The 21,388-nt window shown below is 36.8% G+C and overlaps 1 long non-coding RNA gene across 1 annotated transcript in view; it reads right to left on the bottom strand.

The window, feature by feature from the left end:
- Positions 1 to 21,388, bottom strand: part of LOC148186315 (uncharacterized) — a 57,069-nt gene that overhangs the window by 18,817 nt on the left and 16,864 nt on the right. The window contains exon 2 of the long non-coding RNA XR_015774912.1: positions 20,950 to 21,057. This is a non-coding gene — a long non-coding RNA (uncharacterized LOC148186315). The remainder of the gene's footprint in view (positions 1 to 20,949; positions 21,058 to 21,388) is intronic.

The raw sequence follows: 21,388 nt of genomic DNA, 5'->3' as shown, positions 1-21,388 counted from the left end.
CCTCAAAACAGCATAAAATAGCATGCCAAGACTAGCCATAGCAAAGAAAGTTGCAAAAACGGACAAAAACACCATGAAATAGCATGTTGAAAAAATGAACAAAAAGGCAAGGCTATAGTATGGAAAAATGTCAAAATATGACATGTCCCAAAAACAGCTGAAAACACCTCAAAACAGCATAAAATAGCGTGCCGAGACACGCCATAGCAAAGAAAGTTGCAAAAACGGACAAAAACACCATAAAATAGCATGCTGAAAAAATGAGCAAAAAGGCAAGGCTATAGTATGGAAAAATGTCAAAATTTGACATGTCCCAAAAACAGCTTAAAACACCCCAAAACAGCATAAAATAGCGTGCTGAGACTCGCCATAGCAAAGAAAGTTGCAAAAATGGACAAGAACAACATGAAATAGCATGTTGAAAAAATGACCAAAAAGGCAAGGCTATAGTATGGAAAAATGTCAAAATATGACATGTCCCAAAAACAGTTTAAAACACCTCAAAACAACATAAAATAGCGTGCCGAGACACGCCATAGCAAAGAAAGTTGCAGAAGGCCCAAAAACGACATGAAATAGCATGTTGAAAAATGAGCAAAAAGGCAAGGCTATAGTATGGAAAATGTAAATATATTTCTCCCAAAAACAGCTGAAAACACCCCAAAACAGCATAAAATAGCGTGTCATCACTTCATAGCAAAGAAAGTTGCAAAAATGGACAAGAACAACATGAAATAGCATGTTGAAAAAATGACCAAAAAGGCAAGGCTATAGTATGGAAAAATGTCAAAATTTGGCATGTCCCAAAAACAGCTTAAAACACCTCAAAACAGCATAAAATAGCGTGCCGAGACACGCCATAGCAAAGAAAGTTGCGGAAACGGACAAGAACACCATGAAATAGCATGTTCAAAAAATGACCAAAAAAGAGCAAGGCTATAGTATGGAAAAATGTCAAAATATGACATGTCCCAAAACAGCTGAAAACACCCCAAAACAGCATAAAATAGCGTGTTGAGACTCGCCATAGCAAAGAAAGTTGCAAAAATGGACAAGAACAACATGAAATAGCATGTTGAAAAAATGACCAAAAAGGAAAGGCTATAGTATGGAAAAATGTCAAAATATGACATGTCCCAAAATCAGCTGAAAACACCTCAAAACAGCATAAAATAGCGTGCCGAGACACGCCATAGCAAAGAAAGTTGCAGAAACAAACAAAAACACCATGAAATAGCATGTTGTAAAAATGAAAGAAAAGACAAGGCTATAGTATGGAAAAATGTAAAAATAGGGCATGTCCAAAAAACAGCTGAAAAAACCTCAAAACAACATAAAATAGCGTGCTGAGACACGCCATAGCAAAGAACGTTGCAAAAACAGACAAAAACACCATGAAATAGCATGTTGAAAAAATGAGCGAAAAGGCAAGGCTATAGTATGGAAAAATGTCAAAATATGGCATGTCCCAAAAACAGCTGAAAACACCCCAAAACAGCATAAAGTAGCGTGCCGAGACACGCCATAGCAAAGAAAGTTGCAGAAACAAACAAAAACACCATGAAATAGCATGTTGAAAAAATGACCAAAGAGGCAAGGCTATAGTATGGAAAAATGTCAAAATATGACATGTCCCAAAAACAGTTTAAAACACCTCAAAACAACATAAAATAGCGTGCCGAGACACGCCATAGCAAAGAAAGTTGCAAAAACTGCCAAAAACACCATAAAAGAGCATGCTGAAAAAATGAGCAAAAAGGCAAGGCTATAGTATGGAAAAATGTCAAAATATGGCATGTCCCAAAAACAGCTGAAAACACCCCAAAACAGCATAAAATAGCGTGCTGAGACTCGCCATAGCAAAGAAAGTTGCAAAAATGGACAAGAACAACATGAAATAGCATGTTGAAAAAATGAACAAAAAGGCAAGGCTATAGTATGGAAAAATGTCAAAATATGGCATGCCCCAAAAACAGCTGAAAACACCTCAAAAGAGCATAAAATAAGCGTGCGAGACACGCCATAGCAAAGAAAGTTGCAAAATCGACAAAAACACCATGAAATAGCATGTTGAAAAATGACCAAAAAGGCAAGGCTATAGTATGGAAAAATGTCAAAATACGGCATGTCCCAAAAACAGCTGAAAACACCTCAAAACAGCATAAAATAGCGTGCCGAGACACGCCATAGCAAAGAAAATTGCAAAATGGACAAAAACACCATGAAATAGCATGTTGAAAAAATGAGCAAAAGGCAAGGCTATAGTATGGAAAAATGTCAAAATTTGGCATGTCCCAAAAACAGCTTAAAACACCTCAAAACAGCATAAAATAGCGTGCCGAGACACGCCATAGCAAAGAAAGTTGCAGAAACAAACAAAAACACCATGAAATAGCATGTTGAAAAAATGACCAAAAAGGCAAGGCTATAGTATGGAAAAATGTCAAAATATGACATGTCCCAAAAACAGTTTAAAACACCTCAAAACAACATAAAATAGCGTGCCGAGACACGCCATAGCAAAGAAAGTTGCAAAAATGGACAAAAACACCATAAAAGAGCATGCTGAAAAAATGAGCAAAAAGGCAAGGCTATAGTATGGAAAAATGTCAAAATATGGCATGTCCCAAAAACAGCTGAAAACACCTCAAAACAGCATAAAATAGCGTGTTAACACAGGCCATAGCAAAGAAAGTTGCAAAATGGACAAGAACAACATGAAATAGCATGTTGAAAAAATGACCAAAAAGGCAAGGCTATAGTATGGAAAAATGTCAAAATATGACATGTCCCAAAAACAGCTTAAAACACCCCAAAACAGCATAAAATAGCATGTTAAGACACGCCATAGCAAAGAAAATTGCAAAAACGGACAAAAACACGATGAAATAGCATGTTGAAAAAATGACCAAAAAGGCAAGGCTATAGTATGGAAAAATGTCAAAATTTGGCATGTCCCAAAATCAGCTTAAAACACCCCAAAACAGCATAAAATAGCGTGCTGAGACTCGCCATAGCAAAGAAAGTTGCAAAAACAAACAAAAACACCATGAAATAGCATGTTGAAAAAATGAGCAAAAAGGCAAGGCTATAGTATGGAAAAATGTCAAAATATGACATGTCCCAAAAACAGCTGAAAACACCCCAAAACAACATAAAATAGCGTGCTGAGACTCGCCATAGCAAAGAAAGTTGCAAAAATGGACAAAAACACCATGAAACAGTATGTTGAAAAAATGACCACAAAGGCAAGGCTATAGTATGGAAAAAAGTCAAAATATGACATGTCCCAAAAACAGTTTAAAACACCTCAAAACAACATAAAATAGCGTGCCGAGACACGCCATAGCAAAGAAAGTTGCAAAAACTGCCAAAAACACGATAAAAGAGCATGCTGAAAAAATGAGCAAAAAGGCAAGGCTATAGTATGGAAAAATGTCAAAATATGGCATGTCCCAAAAACAGCTGAAAACACCTCAAAACAGCATAAAATAGCGTGCCGAGACACGCCATAGCAAAGAAAATTGCAAAAACGGACAAAAACACGATGAAATAGCATGTTGAAAAAATGACCAAAAAGGCAAGGCTATAGTATGGAAAAATGTCAAAATATGACATGTCCCAAAAACAGTTTAAAACACCTCAAAACAACATAAAATAGCGTGCCGAGACACGCCATAGCAAAGAAAGTTGCAAAAACTGCCAAAAACACGATAAAAGAGCATGCTGAAAAAATGAGCAAAAAGGCAAGGCTATAGTATGGAAAAATGTCAAAATATGGCATGTCCCAAAAACAGCTGAAAACACCCCAAAACAACATAAAATAGCGTGCCGAGACACGCCATAGCAAAGAAAGTTGCAAAAACGGACAAGAACAACATGAAATAGCATGTTGAAAAAATTAGCGAAAAGGCAAGGCTATAGTATGGAAAAATGTCAAAATATGGCATGTCCCAAAAACAGCTGAAAACACCTCAAAACAGCATAAAATAGCGTGCCGAGACACGCCATAGCAAAGAAAGTTGCAAAAACGGACAAAAACACGATGAAATAGCATGTTGAAAAAAATGACCAAAAAGGCAAGGCTATAGTATGGAAAAATGTCAAAATATGGCATGTCCCAAAAACAGCTGAAAACACCCCAAAACAGCATAAAATAGCGTGCCGAGACACGCCATAGCAAAGAAAGTTGCAAAAACTGCCAAAAACACGATAAAAGAGCATGCTGAAAAAATGAGCAAAAAGGCAAGGCTATAGTATGGAAAAATGTCAAAATATGGCATGTCCCAAAAATAGCTGAAAACACCTCAAAACAGCATGAAATAGTTGCCGAGACACGCCATAGCAAAGAAAGTTTCAAAAACGGACAAAAACACGATGAAATAGCATGTTGAAAAAATGACCAAAAAGGCAAGGCTATAGTATGGAAAAATGTCAAAATATGACATGTCCCAAAAACAGTTTAAAACACCTCAAAACAACATAAAATAGCGTGCCGAGACACGCCATAGCAAAGAAAGTTGCAAAATGGACAAAAACAACATGAAATAGCATGTTGAAAAAATGAACAAAAAGGCAAGGCTATAGTATGGAAAAATGTCAAAATATGGCATGCCCCAAAAACAGCTGAAAACACCCCAAAACAGCATAAAATAGCGTGCTGAGACTCGCCATAGCAAAGAAAGTTGCAAAAACGGACAAGAACAACATGAAATAGCATGTTGAAAAAATGACCAAAAAGGCAAGGCTATAGTATGGAAAAATTTCAAAATATGACATGTCCCAAAAACAGCTTAAAACACCTCAAAACAGCATAAAATAGCGTGCTGAGACACGCCATAGCAAAGAAAGTTGCAGAAACAAACAAAAACACCATGAAATAGCATGTTGAAAAAATGACCAAAAAGGCAAGGCTATAGTATGGAAAAATGTCAAAATATGACATGTCCCAAAAACAGTTTAAAACACCTCAAAACAACATAAAATAGCGTGCTGAGACTCGCCATAGCAAAGAAAGTTGCAAAAACTGCCAAAAACACCATAAAAGAGCATGTTGAAAAAATGACCAAAAAGGCAAGGCTATAGTATGGAAAAATGTCAAAATTTGGCATGTCCCAAAAACAGCTTAAAACACCTCAAAACAGCATAAAATAGCGTGCCGAGACACGCCATAGCAAAGAAAGTTGCGGAAACGGACAACAACACCATGAAATGGCATGTTGAAAAAATGACCAAAGAGGCAAGGCTATAGTATGGAAAAATGTCAAAATATGACATGTCCCAAAAACAGCTGAAAACACCCCAAAACAGCATAAAATAGCGTGCTGAGACTCGCCATAGCAAAGAAAGTTGCAAAAATGGACAAGAACAACATGAAATAGCATGTTGAAAAATGACCAAAAGGCAAAGGCTATAGTATGGAAAAATGTCAAAATTTGGCATGTCCCAAAATCAGCTTAAAACACCTCAAAACAGCATAAAATAGCGTGCCGAGACACGCCATAGCAAAGAAAGTTGCAGAAACAAACAAAAACACCATGAAATAGCATGTTGAAAAAATGACCAAAAAGGCAAGGCTATAGTATGGAAAAATGTCAAAATATGACATGTCCCAAAAACAGCTGAAAACACCCCAAAACAGCATAAAATAGCGTGCTGAGACTCGCCATAGCAAAGAAAGTTGCAAAAATGGACAAGAACAACATGAAATAGCATGTTGAAAAAATGAGCAAAAAGGCAAGGCTATAGTATGGAAAAATGTCAAAATATGGCATGTCCCAAAAACAGCTGAAAACACCTCAAAACAGCATAAAATAGCGTGTTAACACACGCCATAGCAAAGAAAGTTGCAAAAATAGGCAAGAACAACATGAAATAGCATGTTGAAAAAATGACCAAAGAGGCAAGGCTATAGTATGGAAAAATGTCAAAATATGACATGTCCCAAAAACAGTTTAAAACACCTCAAAACAACATAAAATAGCGTGCCGAGACACGCCATAGCAAAGAAAGTTGCAAAAACTGCCAAAAACACGATAAAAGAGCATGCTGAAAAAATGAGCAAAAAGGCAAGGCTATAGTATGGAAAAATGTCAAAATATGGCATGTCCCAAAAACAGCTGAAAACACCTCAAAACAGCATGAAATAGCGTGCCGAGACACGCCATAGCAAAGAAAGTTGCAAAAACGGACAAAAACACGATGAAATAGCATGCTGAAAAAATGACCAAAAAGGCAAGGCTATAGTATGGAAAAATGTCAAAATATGACATGTCCCAAAAACAGTTTAAAACACCTCAAAACAACATAAAATAGCGTGCCGAGACACGCCATAGCAAAGAAAGTTGCAAAAACTGCCAAAAACACGATAAAAGAGCATGCTGAAAAAATGAGCAAAAAGGCAAGGCTATAGTATGGAAAAATGTCAAAATATGGCATGTCCCAAAAACAGCTGAAAACACCCCAAAACAGCATAAAATAGCGTGCTGAGACACGCCATAGCAAAGAAAGTTGCAAAAATGGACAAGAACAACATGAAATAGCATGTTGAAAAAATGACCAAAAAGGAAAGGCTATAGTATGGAAAAATGTCAAAATTTGGCATGTCCCAAAATCAGCTTAAAACACCTCAAAACAGCATAAAATAGCGTGCCGAGACACGCCATAGCAAAGAAAGTTGCAGAAACAAACAAAAACACCATGAAATAGCATGTTGAAAAAATGAGCGAAAAGGCAAGGCTATAGTATGGAAAAATGTCAAAATTTGGGATGTCCCAAAATCAGCTTAAAACACCTCAAAACAGCATAAAATAGCGTGCCGAGACACGCCATAGCAAAGAAAGTTGCGGAAACGGACAACAACAACATGAAATAGCATGTTCAAAAAATGACCAAAGAGGCAAGGCTATAGTATGGAAAAATGTCAAAATATGACATGTCCCAAAAACAGCTGAAAACACCTCAAAACAGCATGAAATAGCGTGCCGAGACACGCCATAGCAAAGAAAGTTGCAAAAACGGACAAAAACACGATGAAATAGCATGTTGAAAAAATGACCAAAAAGGCAAGGCTATAGTATGGAAAAATGTCAAAATATGACATGTCCCAAAAACAGTTTAAAACACCTCAAAACAACATAAAATAGCGTGCCGAGACACGCCATAGCAAAGAAAGTTGCAAAAACTGCCAAAAACACGATAAAAGAGCATGCTGAAAAAATGAGCAAAAAGGCAAGGCTATAGTATGGAAAAATGTCAAAATATGGCATGTCCCAAAAACAGCTGAAAACACCCCAAAACAGCATAAAATAGCGTGCTGAGACTCGCCATAGCAAAGAAAGTTGCAAAAATGGACAAGAACAACATGAAATAGCATGTTGAAAAAATGACCAAAAAGGCAAGGCTATAGTATGGAAAAATGTCAAAATTTGGCATGTCCCAAAATCAGCTTAAAACACCTCAAAACAGCATCAAATAGCGTGCCGAGACACGCCATAGCAAAGAAAGTTGCAGAAACAAACAAAAACACGATGAAATAGCATGTTGAAAAAATGAGCGAAAAGGCAAGGCTATAGTATGGAAAAATGTCAAAATTTGGGATGTCCCAAAATCAGCTTAAAACACCTCAAAACAGCATAAAATAGCGTGCCGAGACACGCCATAGCAAAGAAAGTTGCGGATACGGACAACAACAACATGAAATAGCATGTTCAAAAAATGACCAAAGAGGCAAGGCTATAGTATGGAAAAATGTCAAAATATGACATGTCCCAAAAACAGCTGAAAACACCCCAAAACAGCATAAAATAGCGTGTTGAGACTCGCCATAGCAAAGAAAGTTGCAAAAATGGACAAGAACAACATGAAATAGCATGTTGAAAAAATGACCAAAAAGGCAAGGCTATAGTATGGAAAAATGTCAAAATATGACATGTCCCAAAAACAGCTGAAAACACCCCAAAACAGCATCAAATAGCGTGCTGAGACTCGCCATAGCAAAGAAAGTTGCAGAAACAAACAAAAACACCATGAAATAGCATGTTGAAAAAATGACCAAAAAGGCAAGGCTATAGTATGGAAAAATGTCAAAATATGACATGTCCCAAAAACAGCTTAAAACACCCCAAAACAGCATAAAATAGCGTGTTAACACACGCCATAGCAAAGAAAGTTGCAAAAATGGGCAAGAACAACATGAAATAGCATGTTGAAAAAATGACCAAAAAGGCAAGGCTATAGTATGGAAAAATGTCAAAATTTGGGATGTCCCAAAAACAGCTTAAAACACCTCAAAACAGCATAAAATAGCGTGCCGAGACACGCCATAGCAAAGAAAGTTGCGGAAACGGACAAAAACACAATGAAATAGCATGTTGAAAAAATGACCAAAAAGGTAAGGCTATAGTATGGAAAAATGTCAAAATATGACATGTCCCAAAAACAGTTTAAAACACCTCAAAACAACATAAAATAGCGTGCCGAGACTCACCATAGCAAAGAAAGTTGCAATAACAGACAAAAACACCATGAAACAGTATGTTGAAAAAATGAGCAAAAGGCAAGGCTATAGTATGGAAAAATGTCAAAATATGACATGTCCCAAAAACAGCTGAAAACACCTCAAAACAGCATAAAATAGCGTGCCGAGACACGCCATAGCAAAGAAAGTTGCAAAAATGGACAAAAACACGATGAAATAGCATGTTGAAAAAATGACCAAAAAGGCAAGGCTATAGTATGGAAAAATGTCAAAATATGGCATGTCCCAAAAACAGCTGAAAACACCTCAAAACAGCATGAAATAGCGTGCCGAGACACGCCATAGCAAAGAAAATTGCAAAAACGGACAAAAACACGATGAAATAGCATGTTGAAAAAATGACCAAAAAGGCAAAGCTATAGTATGGAAAAATGTCAAAATATGACATGTCCCAAAAACAGTTTAAAACACCTCAAAACAACATAAAATAGCGTGCCGAGACACGCCATAGCAAAGAAAGTTGCAAAAACTGCCAAAAACACCATAAAAGAGCATGCTGAAAAAATGAGCAAAAAGGCAAGGCTATAGTATGGAAAAATGTCAAAATATGGCATGTCCCAAAAACAGCTGAAAACACCCCAAAACAGCATAAAATAGCGTGCTGAGACTCGCCATAGCAAAGAAAGTTGCAAAAATGGACAAGAACAACATGAAATAGCATGTTGAAAAAATTAGCGAAAAGGCAAGGCTATAGTATGGAAAAATGTCAAAATTTGGCATGTCCCAAAATCAGCTTAAAACACCTCAAAACAGCATCAAATAGCGTGCCGAGACACGCCATAGCAAAGAAAGTTGCAGAAACAAACAAAAACACCATGAAATAGCATGTTGAAAAAATGAGCGAAAAGGCAAGGCTATAGTATGGAAAAATGTCAAAATTTGGGATGTCCCAAAAACAGCTTAAAACACCTCAAAACAACATAAAATAGCGTGCCGAGACACGCCATAGCAAAGAAAGTTGCGGAAACGGACAAGAACAACATGAAATAGCATGTTCAAAAAATGACCAAAGAGGCAAGGCTATAGTATGGAAAAATGTCAAAATATGACATGTCCCAAAAACAGCTGAAAACACCCCAAAACAGCATCAAATAGCGTGTTGAGACTCGCCATAGCAAAGAAAGTTGCAAAAATGGACAAGAACAACATGAAATAGCATGTTGAAAAAATGACCAAAAAGGCAAGGCTATAGTATGGAAAAATGTCAAAATTTGGCATGTCCCAAAATCAGCTTAAAACACCTCAAAACAGCATCAAATAGCGTGCCGAGACACGCCATAGCAAAGAAAGTTGCAGAAACAAACAAAAACACCATGAAATAGCATGTTGAAAAAATGAGCGAAAAGGCAAGGCTATAGTATGGAAAAATGTCAAAATATGACATGTCCCAAAAACAGCTGAAAACACCCCAAAACAACATAAAATAGCGTGCTGAGACTCGCCATAGCAAAGAAAGTTGCAAAAATAGACAAGAACAACATGAAATAGCATGTTGAAAAAATGACCAAAAAGGCAAGAAAATGGAATGGAAAAATGGAAAAATGTCAAAATATGACATGTCCCAAAAACAGTTTAAAACACCTCAAAACAACATAAAATAGCGTGCTGAGACACACCATAGCAAAGAAAGTTGCAAAAACTGCCAAAAACACCATAAAATAGCATGCTGAAAAAATGAGCAAAAAGGCAAGGCTATAGTATGGAAAAATGTCAAAATTTGGGATGTCCCAAAATCAGCTTAAAACACCTCAAAACAGCATAAAATAGCGTGCCGAGACACGCCATAGCAAAGAAAGTTGCGGATACGGACAACAACAACATGAAATAGCATGTTCAAAAAATGACCAAAGAGGCAAGGCTATAGTATGGAAAAATGTCAAAATATGACATGTCCCAAAAACAGCTGAAAACACCTCAAAACAGCATAAAATAGCGTGTTAACACACGCCATAGCAAAGAAAGTTGCAAAAATGGGCAAGAACAACATGAAATAGCATGTTGAAAAAATGACCAAAAAGGCAAGGCTATAGTATGGAAAAATGTCAAAATTTGGGATGTCCCAAAAACAGCTTAAAACACCTCAAAACAGCATAAAATAGCGTGCCGAGACACGCCATAGCAAAGAAAGTTGCGGAAACGGACAAAAACACAATGAAATAGCATGTTGAAAAAATGACCAAAAAGGTAAGGCTATAGTATGGAAAAATGTCAAAATTTGGGATGTCCCAAAATCAGCTTAAAACACCTCAAAACAGCATAAAATAGCGTGCCGAGACACGCCATAGCAAAGAAAGTTGCAAAAATAGACAAGAACAACATGAAATAGCATGTTGAAAAAATGGCCAAAAAGGCAAGGCTATAGCATGGAAAAATGTAAAACTTTGGCATGTCCCAAAAACAGCTTAAAACGTCACAAAACAGCATAAAATAGCGTGCCGAGACTCACCATAGCAAAGAAAGGTGCAGGAACAGACAAAAACACCATGAAATAGCATGTTGAAAAAATGAGCGAAAAGGCAAGGCTATAGTATGGAAAATGGTCAAAATATGGCATGTCCCAAAGACAGCTTAAAACACCCCAAAACAGCATAAAATAGCGTGCCGAGACTCACCATAGCAAAGACCGTTGCAAAAACGGACAGAAACACTATGAAATAGCATGTTGAAAAAATGAGCGAAAAGGCAAGGCTATAGTATGGAAAAATATCTAAATATGACATGTCCCAAAAACAGCTGAAAACATCTCAAAACAACATAAAATAGCGTGCTGACACTCAGCATAGCAAAGAAAGTTGCAAAAACGGACAAAAACACCATGAAATAGCATGTTGAAAAAATGAGCGAAAAGGCAAGGCTATAGTATGGAAAATGGTCAAAATATGGCATGTCCCAAAAACAGCTTAAAACACCCCAAAACAGCATGGAATAGCGTGCTGAGACACACCATAGCAAAGAACGTTGCAAAAACGGATAAAAACACCATGAAATAGCATGCTGAAAAAATTAGCGAAAAGGCAAGGCTATAGTATGGAAAATGGTCAAAATATGGCATGTCCCAAAAGCAAGGAAAACACCTCAAAACAGCATAAAATAGCGTGCCGAGACACGCCATAGCAAAGAAAGTTGCAGAAACAAACAAAAACACCATGAAATAGCATGTTGAAAAAATGACCAAAAAGGCAAGGCTATAGTATGGAAAAATGTCAAAATATGACATGTCCCAAAAACAGCTGAAAACACCCCAAAACAGCATCAAATAGCGTGCTAAGACTCGCCATAGCAAAGAAAGTTGCAAAAACAAACAAAAACACCATGAAATAGCATGTTGAAAAAATGAGCGAAAAGGCAAGGCTATAGTATGGAAAAATGTCAAAATATGACATGTCCCAAAAACAGCTTAAAACACCTCAAAACAGCATAAAATAGCGTGTTAACACACGCCATAGCAAAGAAAGTTGCGGAAACGGTTAAAAACACGATGAAATAGCATGTTGAAAAAATGACCAAAAAGGCAAGGCTATAGTATGGAAAAATGTCAAAATATGACATGTCCCAAAAACAGTTTAAAACACCTCAAAACAACATAAAATAGCGTGCCGAGACACGCCATAGCAAAGAAAGTTGCAAAACTGGACAAAAACCACGATAAAAGAGCATGCTGAAAAAATGAGCAAAAAGGCAAGGCTATAGTATGGAAAAATGTCAAAATATGGCATGTCCCAAAATCAGCTTAAAACACCTCAAAACAGCATAAAATAGCGTGCCGAGACACGCCATAGCAAAGAAAGTTGCGGAAACGGACAACAACAACATGAAATAGCATGTTCAAAAAATGACCAAAGAGGCAAGGCTATAGTATGGAAAAATGTCAAAATATGACATGTCCCAAAAACAGCTGAAAACACCCCAAAACAGCATCAAATAGCGTGTTGAGACTCGCCATAGCAAAGAAAGTTGCAAAAATGGACAAGAACAACATGAAATAGCATGTTGAAAAAATGACCAAAAAGGAAAGGCTATAGTATGGAAAAATGTCAAAATTTGGCATGTCCCAAAATCAGCTTAAAACACCTCAAAACAGCATAAAATAGCGTGCCGAGACACGCCATAGCAAAGAAAGTTGCAGAAACAAACAAAAACACCATGAAATAGCATGTTGAAAAAATGACCAAAAAGGCAAGGCTATAGTATGGAAAAATGTCAAAATATGACATGTCCCAAAAACAGCTGAAAACACCCCAAAACAGCATCAAATAGCGTGCTGAGACTCGCCATAGCAAAGAAAGTTGCAAAAACAAACAAAAACACCATGAAATAGCATGTTGAAAAAATGAGCGAAAAGGCAAGGCTATAGTATGGAAAAATGTCAAAATATGGCATGTCCCAAAAACAGCTGAAAACACCTCAAAACAGCATGAAATAGCGTGCCGAGACACGCCATAGCAAAGAAAGTTTCAAAAACGGACAAAAACACCATGAAATAGCATGTTGAAAAAATGACCAAAAAGGCAAGGCTATAGTATGGAAAAATGTCAAAATATGACATGTCCCAAAAACAGTTTAAAACACCTCAAAACAACATAAAATAAGCGTGTTGAGAGACTCACCATAGCAAAGAAAGTTGCAAAAACTGCCAAAAACACGATAAAAGAGCATGCTGAAAAAATGAGCAAAAAGGCAAGGCTATAGTATGGAAAAATGTCAAAATATGGCATGTCCCAAAAACAGCTGAAAACACCCCAAAACAGCATAAAATAGCGTGCTGAGACACGCCATAGCAAAGAAAGTTGCAAAAATGGACAAGAACAACATGAAATAGCATGTTGAAAAAATGACCAAAAAGGCAAGGCTATAGTTTTGAAAAATGTCAAAATTTGGCATGTCCCAAAATCAGCTTAAAACACCTCAAAACAGCATCAAATAGCGTGCCGAGACACGCCATAGCAAAGAAAGTTGCAGAAACAAACAAAAACACCATGAAATAGCATGTTGAAAAAATGAGCGAAAAGGCAAGGCTATAGTATGGAAAAATGTCAAAATTTGGGATGTCCCAAAAACAGCTTAAAACACCTCAAAACAACATAAAATAGCGTGCCGAGACACGCCATAGCAAAGAAAGTTGCAAAAACGGACAAGAACCACATGAAATGGCATGTTCAAAAAATGACCAAAGAGGCAAGGCTATAGTATGGAAAAATGTCAAAATATGGCATGCCCCAAAAACAGCTGAAAACACCTCAAAACAGCATGAAATAGCGTGCTGAGACTCACCATAGCAAAGAAAGTTGCAAAAACGGACAAAAACACGATGAAATAGCATGTTGAAAAAATGACCAAAAAGGCAAGGCTATAGTATGGAAAAATGTCAAAATATGACATGTCCCAAAAACAGTTTAAAACACCTCAAAACAACATAAAATAGCGTGCCGAGACACGCCATAGCAAAGAAAGTTGCAAAAACTGCCAAAAACACGATAAAAGAGCATGCTGAAAAAATGAGCAAAAAGGCAAGGCTATAGTATGGAAAAATGTCAAAATATGGCATGTCCCAAAAACAGCTGAAAACACCCCAAAACAGCATAAAATAGCGTGCTGAGACTCGCCATAGCAAAGAAAGTTGCAAAAATGGACAAGAACAACATGAAATAGCATGTTGAAAAAATGACCAAAAAGGCAAGGCTATAGTATGGAAAAATGTCAAAATATGACATGTCCCAAAAACAGTTTAAAACACCTCAAAACAACATAAAATAGCGTGCCGAGACACGCCATAGCAAAGAAAGTTGCGGAAACGAACAAGAACAACATGAAATAGCATGTTGAAAAAATGACCAAAAAGGCAAGGCTATAGTATGGAAAAATGTCAAAATTTGGGATGTCCCAAAATCAGCTTAAAACACCTCAAAACAGCATAAAATAGCGTGCTGAGACACGCCATAGCAAAGAAAGTTGCAATAACGGACAACACCAACATGAAATAGCATGTTCAAAAAATGACCAAAGAGGCAAGGCTATAGTATGGAAAAATGTCAAAATATGACATGTCCCAAAAACAGCTGAAAACACCCCAAAACAGCATAAAATAGCGTGTTGAGACTCGCCATAGCAAAGAAAGTTGCAAAAATGGACAAGAACAACATGAAATAGCATGTTGAAAAAATGACCAAAAAGGCAAGGCTATAGTATGGAAAAATGTCAAAATATGACATGTCCCAAAAACAGCTGAAAACACCCCAAAACAGCATCAAATAGCGTGTTGAGACTCGCCATAGCAAAGAAAGTTGCAGAAACAAACAAAAACACCATGAAATAGCATGTTGAAAAAATGACCAAAAAGGCAAGGCTATAGTATGGAAAAATGTCAAAATTTGGGATGTCCGGAAAAAACAGCTTAAAACACCTCAAAACAGCATAAAATAGCGTGTTAAGACACGCCATAGCAAAGAAAGTTGCAAAACTGCCAAGAACAACATGAAATAGCATGTTGAAAAAATGACCAAAAGGCAAGGCTATAGTATGGAAAAATGTCAAAATTTGGGATGTCCCAAAAACAGCTGAAAACACCTCAAAACAGCATAAAATAGCGTGTTAAGACACGCCATAGCAAAGAAAGTTGCAAAAACGGACAAAAACACGATGAAATAGCATGTTGAAAAAATGACCAAAAAGGCAAGGCTATAGTATGGAAAAATGTCAAAATATGACATGTCCCAAAAACAGTTTAAAACACCTCAAAACAACATAAAATAGCGTGCCGAGACACGCCATAGCAAAAGAAAATTGCAAAACGGACAAGAACAACATGAAATAGCATGTTGAAAAAATGACCAAAAAGGCAAGGCTATAGTATGGAAAAATGTCAAAATATGACATGTCCCAAAAACAGTTTAAAACACCTCAAAACAACATAAAATAGCGTGCCGAGACACGCCATAGCAAAGAAAGTTGCAAAAACTGCCAAAAACACCATAAAAGAGCATGCTGAAAAAATGAGCAAAAGGCAAGGCTATAGTATGGAAAAATGTCAAAATATGGCATGTCCCAAAAACAGCTTAAAACACCTCAAAACAGCATAAAATAGCGTGCCGAGACACGCCATAGCAAAGAAAGTTGCACATACGGACAAAAACAACATGAAATAGCATGTTGAAAAAATGACCAAAAAGGCAAGGCTATAGTATGGAAAAATGTCAAAATTTGGCATGTCCCAAAATCAGCTTAAAACACCTCAAAACAGCATAAAATAGCGTGCCGAGACACGCCATAGCAAAGAAAGTTGCAGAAACAAACAAAAACACCATGAAATAGCATGTTGAAAAAATGACCAAAAAGGCAAGGCTATAGTATGGAAAAATGTCAAAATTTGGGATGTCCCAAAAACAGCTTAAAACACCTCAAAACAACATAAAATAGCGTGCCGAGACACGCCATAGCAAAGAAAGTTGCGGAAACGGACAAGAACAACATGAAATAGCATGTTCAAAAAATGACCAAAGAGGCAAGGCTATAGTATGGAAAAATGTCAAAATATGACATGTCCCAAAAACAGCTGAAAACACCCCAAAACAGCATAAAATAGCGTGCTGAGACTCGCCATAGCAAAGAAAGTTGCAAAAATGGACAAGAACAACATGAAATAGCATGTTGAAAAAATGACCAAAAAGGCAAGGCTATAGTATGGAAAAATGTCAAAATTTGGCATGTCCCAAAATCAGCTTAAAACACCTCAAAACAGCATAAAATAGCGTGCCGAGACACGCCATAGCAAAGAAAGTTGCAGAAACAAACAAAAACACCATGAAATAGCATGTTGAAAAAAGGAGCGAAAAGGCAAGGCTATAGTATGGAAAAATGTCAAAATATGACATGTCCCAAAAACAGCTGAAAACACCCCAAAACAGCATAAAATAGCGTGCTGAGACTCGCCATAGCAAAGAAAGTTGCAAAAATAGACAAGAACAACATGAAATAGCATGTTGAAAAAATGACCAAAAAGGCAAGAAAATGGAATGGAAAAATGGAAAAATGTCAAAATATGACATGTCCCAAAAACAGTTTAAAACACCTCAAAACAACATAAAATAGCGTGCCGAGACACACCATAGCAAAGAAATTTGCAAAAACTGCCAAAAACACCATAAAATAGCATGCTGAAAAAATGAGCAAAAAGGCAAGGCTATAGTATGGAAAAATGTCAAAATTTGGGATGTCCCAAAATCAGCTTAAAACACCTCAAAACAGCATAAAATAGCGTGCCGAGACACGCCATAGCAAAGAAAGTTGCAGAAACAAACAAAAACACCATGAAATAGCATGTTGAAAAAATGAGCGAAAAGGCAAGGCTATAGTATGGAAAAATGTCAAAATTTGGGATGTCCCAAAAACAGCTTAAAACACCTCAAAACAACATAAAATAGCGTGTTAACACACGCCATAGCAAAGAAAGTTGCAAAAACGGACAAGAACCACATGAAATGGCATGTTCAAAAAATGACCAAAGAGGCAAGGCTATAGTATGGAAAAATGTCAAAATATGACATGTCCCAAAAACAGCTGAAAACACCCCAAAACAGCATCAAATAGCGTGTTGAGACTCGCCATAGCAAAGAAAGTTGCAAAAATGGACAAGAACAACATGAAATAGCATGTTGAAAAAATGACCAAAAAGGCAAGGCTATAGTATGGAAAAATGTCAAAATTTGGCATGTCCCAAAATCAGCTTAAAACACCTCAAAACAGCATCAAATAGCGTGCCGAGACACGCCATAGCAAAGAAAGTTGCAAAAACAAACAAAAACACCATGAAATAGCATGTTGAAAAAATGACCACAAAGGCAAGGCTATAGTATGGAAAAATATCAAAATATGACATGTCCCAAAAACAGGTGAAAACACCCCAAAACAGCATAAAATAGCGTGCCGAGACTCGACATAGCAAAAGAAAGTTGCAAAATAGACAAGAACAACATGAAATAGCATGTTGAAAAAATGACCAAAAAGGCAAGAAAATGGAATGGAAAAATGGAAAAATGTCAAAATATGACATGTCCCAAAAACAGTTTAAAACACCTCAAAACAACATAAAATAGCGTGCCGAGACACACCATAGCAAAGAAATTTGCAAAATGGACAAAAACACCATAAAATAGCATGCTGAAAAAATGAGCAAAAGGCAAGGCTATAGTATGGAAAATGGTCAAAATATGGGATGTCCCAAAGACAGCTTAAAACACCTCAAAACAGCATAAAATAGCGTGCTGAGACTAACCATAGCAAAGAAAGTTGCAAATACGGACAACAACAACATGAAATAGCATGTTCAAAAAATGACCAAAGAGGCAAGGCTATAGTATGGAAAAATGTCAAAATATGACATGTCCCAAAAACAGCTGAAAACACCCCAAAACAGCATAAAATAGCGTGTTGAGACTCGCCATAGCAAAGAAAGTTGCAAAAATGGACAAGAACAACATGAAATAGCATGTTGAGAAAAAGACACAAAAATGCAAGGCTATAGTATGGAAAATGGTCAAAATATGGCATGTCCCAAAAACAGCTGAAAACACCCCAAAACAGCATCAAATAGCGTGTTGAGACTCGCCATAGCAAAGAAAGTTGCAGAAACAAACAAAAACACCATGAAATAGCATGTTGAAAAAATGACCAAAAAGGCAAGGCTATAGTATGGAAAAATGTCAAAATATGACATGTCCCAAAAACAGCTGAAAACACCCCAAAACAGCATAAAATAGCGTGCCGAGACTCGCCATAGCAAAGAAAGTTGCAGAAACAAACAAAAACACCATGAAAAAGCATGTTGAAAAAATTAACGAAAAAGCAAGGCTATAGTATGGAAAATGGTCAAAATATGACATGTCCCAAAAACAGCTGAAAACACCTCAAAACAGCATAAAATAGGGTGCTGAGACTCACCATAGCAAAGAAAGTTGCGGAAACGGACAAAAACACAATGAAATAGCATGTTGAAAAAATGACCAAAAAGGTAAGGCTATAGTATGGAAAAATGTCAAAATTTGGGATGTCCCAAAATCAGCTTAAAACACCTCAAAACAGCATAAAATAACGTGCCGACACTCACCATAGCAAAGAAAGTTGCAAAAACGGACAAGAACAACATGAAATAGCATGTTGAGAAAATGACATAAAAATGCAAGGCTATAGCATGGAAAAATGTAAAACTTTGGCATGTCCCAAAAACAGCTTAAAACGTTACAAAACAGCATAAAATAGCGTGCCGAGACTCACCATAGCAAAGAAAGGTGCAGGAACAGACAAAAACACCATGAAATAGCATGTTGAAAAAATGAGCGAAAAGGCAAGGCTATAGTATGGAAAAATGTCAAAATATTACATGTCCAAAAAAAAAAAAGCTGAAAACACCCCATAACAGCATAAAATAGCGTGCTGAGACTCACCATAGCAAAGAAAGTTGCAAAAATGGACAAAAACACCATGAAATAGCATGTTGAAAAAATGAGCGAAAAGGCAAGGCTATAGTATGGAAAAATATCTAAATATGACATGTCCCAAAAACAGCTGAAAACATCTCAAAACAACATAAAATAGCGTGCTGACACTCAGCATAGCAAAGAAAGTTGCAAAAACGGACAAAAACACCATGAAATAGCATGTTGAAAAAATGAGCGAAAAGGCAAGGCTATAGTATGGAAAATGGTCAAAATATGGCATGTCCCAAAAGCAAGGAAAACACCTCAAAACAGCATAAAATAGCGTGCTGAGACTCGCCATAGCAAAGAAAGTTGCAAAAATGGACAAGAACAACATGAAATAGCATGTTTAAAAAATGACCAAAAAGGCAAGGCTATAGTATGGAAAAATGTCAAAATATGACATGTCCAAAAAACAGCTTAAAACACCCCAAAACAGCATAAAATAGCGTGGCGAGACTCGCCATAGCAAAGAAAGTTGCAGAAACAAACAAAAACACCATGAAAAAGCATGTTGAAAAAATGACCACAAAGGCAAGGCTACAGTATGGAAAAATATCAAAATATGACATGTCCCAAAAACAGGTGAAAACACCCCAAAACAGCATAAAATAGCGTGCCGAGACTCGCCATAGCAAAGAAAGTTGCAAAAACGGACAAGAACAACATGAAATAGCATGTTGAGAAAATGACATAAAAATGCAAGGCTATAGTATGGAAAATGGTCAAAATATGGCATGTCCCAAAAACAGCTGAAAACACCTCAAAACAGCATAAAATAGCGTGCTGAGACTCACCATAGCAAAGAAAGTTGCAAAAAAAGACAAAGACATCATGAAATGGCATGTTGAAAAAATGACCACAAAGGCAAGGCTATAGTATGGAAAAATAGCAAAATATGGCATGTCCCAAAAACAGCTGAAAACACCCCAAAACAGCATAAAATAGCGTACCGATGCTCGCCATGGCAAAGAAAGTTGCAGAAACAAACAAAAACACCATGAAATAGCATGTTGAAAAAATGAGCGAAAAGGCAAGGCTATAGCATGGAAAAATGTCAAAATATGGCATGTCCCAAAAACAGCTGAAAACACCTCAAAACAGCATAAAATAGCGTGCTGAGACTCGCCATAGCAAAGAAAGTTGCAAAGACGGACAACAACATGAAATTGCATGTTGAAAAAATGACATAAAAACGCAAGGCTATAGTATGGAAAATGGTCAAAATATGGCATGTCCCAAAAACAGCTGAAAACACCTCAACACAGCATAAAATAGCGTGCCGATGCTCGCCATAGCAAAGAAAGTTGCAAAAACGGACAAAAACACCATGAAACAGCATGTTGAAAAAATGACCACAAAGGCTGTATGGAAAAATGTTAAAATATGACATGTCCAAAAAAAAAAGCTGAAAACACCCCAAAACAGCATAAAATAGCGTGCCTAGACTCGCCATAGCAAAGAAAGTTGCAAAAAAGGGCTGAAAACCACATAGTATAGCATGTAAAGATAAGCCAAAGTATAGCATGTCGAAAAAATGGCAACAACATCATAACATAGTATGTTTGAAAACAAACTAAGAAAAAGACTAACTTTGGTGTGTCGAAAAATTTCAAAATATGACATGCCCAAAAAAGAGCTGAAAACCAAATAGCATAGCATGTTTAGACATGTCATCGTAAAGCATGTTGAAAAAACATCCAAAAACATCATAATATAGCATGTTGGATAAATGACCAGGTCATAGTATAGTATGATGAAAAAGGTCAAAATATGACATCCAAAAAACAGCTAAAAACCACATAATATAGCATTATAGCATATTATCGCATGACAAAAACAACTGAAAACCAAGAAAGTAAGGAGAGCCAGTGATTGATTTTTTTACTCAATCAATTGACATCTCTTTTCTGAATTTAATAATACATATGCATTTCTTACCTTAAAGGGTATCATATTGGTGAGCGTGTGTCCATGATAAATAACTGACATGCCATCATCTCCATCCCAGTGGTCCAACTGGACCCTCCTACTGTCTTGCAGCAGCACCTGGAGAAAAATATGACCATCAGTGATCAGACACAAATAGGGTTGGGTAATAAACCTGTGTTGTAAGGATACCAACCAAATTGCGTTTTACTACTAAGAAGTGCAGCCACTGGAGGACAGAAAAAACAAAAGCCAAGAGGCAGCCAGAACATGGCGCAGTGGTGCCCGGTGGAAACCTTTCCCACACATCTCACAAGTGAAACTGCAACCTGATGCATTTAATTACGCATTAAGTCTATTTTTTTTTCCTGATAATAGCAAGCAAACACGGTTGATGATAAAAAGTGATTAAAAAAGGCACTGAGCAAATGTCTTTATCTACATCTTAGAA

Source organism: Plectropomus leopardus, chromosome 19 (assembly GCF_026936395.1).
Source record: "Plectropomus leopardus strain MGB_pleo_1.0 chromosome 19, ASM2693639v1, whole genome shotgun sequence".
NCBI classification, from domain to species: Eukaryota; Metazoa; Chordata; class Actinopteri; order Perciformes; family Serranidae; genus Plectropomus; species Plectropomus leopardus.
Note: the sequence above shows the minus strand (reverse complement) of the source record. Positions and strands in the feature narration are given on the sequence as shown.